General features: G+C 48.9%; 1 protein-coding gene across 1 annotated transcript in view; it reads left to right on the top strand.

The window, feature by feature from the left end:
• The window catches only part of LOC135091963 (homeobox protein onecut-like), a 220,116-nt gene that overhangs the window by 87,278 nt on the left and 130,338 nt on the right, over positions 1-2,500 (top strand). The gene's annotated exons all lie outside the window — the stretch shown is intronic.

Here is a 2,500-nt window from a genome sequence, read left to right as displayed (position 1 = left end):
AACTCAGGAAATGAAAGTGAGATTACGTGGGGAAATGGTGTATGGCTTGTGTGGTGTGTGGTGTGGTGTGGTGATAGAGGCGAGGCTGCTGTGGTGGCTGTGTGCTGCTGCGGTGGCTGTGTGCTGCGGTGGCTGTGTGTGGCTGTGTGTGGCTGGTCCGTTCGCTAGGTTCTCTCATCTCTCACTTATTTTATTATTTTTTTTTATCATTTAATTCACTGAGAGAGAGAGAGAGAGAGAGAGAGAGAGAGAGAGAGAGAGAGAGAGAGAGAGAGAGAGAGAGAGAGAGAGAGAGAGAGAGAGAGAGAGAGAGGGACAGAGAACGAAAAGTGAGAGAGTTGCTTATTGATGTATTAACTTGTCATAGCCACTACTACTACTACTACTACTACTACTACTACTACTACTACTACTACTACTACTACTACTACTACTACTACCACGTATAGGCCTGATGGCTTTTTGCAGCTTCACTTATTTTTTTACGTTCGTTTCTTACTACCACCACCACCACCACCACCACTACTGACTACCACTACTACCCTGGTAACTACTGTCCTCCTCCTCCTCCTCCTCCTCCTCCTCCTCCTCCTCCTCCTCCAGCAAGAGCCATTATGCTATATTTTCATCCCTCGTTAAGAGCAAGAAATTTGGGTGGAATTTATGACTCAGTAAGTGGGCAACATGACCGAGTTACCGTTCAGGGGCCGATAAACGAGGGGGAGGGGCGTGGCTGGGAGAGGGGTGGAGTGAGGGGAGAGAGAGAGAGGGAGGGAGGGGAGGGTAGAGAGGGGAGAGAGAGAGAAAGAAAGAGGGACGTCCCATGTTTTTTCCCATTTGAGAGAGAGAGAGAGAGAGAGAGAGAGAGAGAGAGAGAGAGAGAGAGAGAGAGAGAGAGAGAGAGAGAGAGACGCAATAATTTAAACTTTCCTTAAAAAATAGTGAGAAAAAAAAGAGAAATAAATTAAAGAAAAGAAAGAAAACATCTCGTTCTGACTACCCATCATTTTTTTCCCACCCATCAAAGCCACACCCATTACCCCTCACCCCCTTCCTTCCCCTCCCCATCACCCCCCATCACCCCCATCACCTGCAAAGTAAGACAAAACACCTGAAGTCTTTGCAAGAAACTGAGATTGTAATTGTGTCTGATTGGAGTAACAGGTGACAGGTACAGGTGAGGGGAGAAAGGGGAAGAGGAGGGGGAGGGGAGAAATTAGAGGCGAGAAGGAAGGGGAGGTGAGTAGAGGTGAGGTGGTGATGGAAGAGTAGATGAAGGGAAGAAGGCAAAAGAAGAGGGGAGAGTGATGAGAAGTAAGGGGAAGCAAGGAGAGGAAAGAAAGGGGAGGGAAAAAGGGGAGGAAAGGGGAAGAGAGAGGAAGTAAGGGAGAGAAAAGAGAGGAAAGGAAGGAAAAGAGAGGGGAAAAGGGAGGGAAATGAAGTGAGAGAGAGAGAGAGAGAGAGAGAGAGAGAGAGAGAGAGAGAGAGAGAGAGAGAGAGAGAGAGAGAGAGAGAGAGAGAGAGAGAGAGAGAGAGAGAGAATGGGGGAGGACTGGAAGGGACAGGTGAGGGAGGGAGGGAGGGAGGGGGAGGGGAGGTGTTCAATCATTACATTAGCCATTGGTAACCGTTCGTTAATTCGCAAAGCACTCACTAATGAGGCCGCTCACCTGCCGCTTCCCGCACGGTAATTACGCGTAGTTGACTGGTTGACGCTGCACCTCTCCCTCTCTCCCCCACTCTCACTCCCTGGTTATGTGAGTTTTGAAGCCATGAGGGAGAGAAAGAGGGAGAGTGGAAGTAAGAAAGTCCTCCTACTTCTCTTCTCTTCTCTTCTCTTCTCTCCTCCTCCTTTCGTATGCTTCTACAGGAGGAGCAGCAGGAGTAGAGGGTCCCACAGTGTCAGAAAAACAACACCTATTACTGTTTATGGTAACACCACTCCAGCTGCTCCTAGTGTGTGTGTGATGCTGTGTCTTCTGTAACCTCCCTCCTTCCCTCCCTCCTCCCTCCTTCCCTCCCTCCCTCAGTCTGTATCTCCTTCATTTCCCCTACTGTTTGTTTAATTGTGTTTCTCTTTTGTTTTTCCATCCTTCATTCCTTCGTCCTCTCCCTCATTCCTTTTCTTTTTTTATTTCTCTCTCTCTATCGTCTTCTTCCCTTGCCTCTCTTTTCTCTCCACGTTACCTCCATCTCCTCCACTTTCTATCTCTCCTTCCTTCACTCTTCTCCGTCTCTTCTTCATTTCTCTCCACAGGTATTTTTCCTCCAACTCCTCCTCCTACACACACACACACACACACACACACACACAGGAGATTGTAGCCACCTGGACAAGCCCAATACTCCTCCTCCTCCTCCTCCTCCTCCTCCTCCTCCTCCTCCTCCTCCTCCTCCTCCTCCTCCTCCTTCCTGTAGCTTTTTGTTTTCACGCGCGCACCCTTCCTCCCTCATCTCTCTCTCTCTCTCTCTCTCTCTCTCTCTCTCTCTCTCTCTCTCT

This window comes from Scylla paramamosain, chromosome 39 (assembly GCF_035594125.1).
Source record: "Scylla paramamosain isolate STU-SP2022 chromosome 39, ASM3559412v1, whole genome shotgun sequence".
NCBI lineage: Eukaryota > Metazoa > Arthropoda > Malacostraca > Decapoda > Portunidae > Scylla > Scylla paramamosain.
The sequence above is the reverse complement of the archived record's forward strand: the minus strand, read 5'-3'. Positions and strand labels throughout refer to the sequence as shown.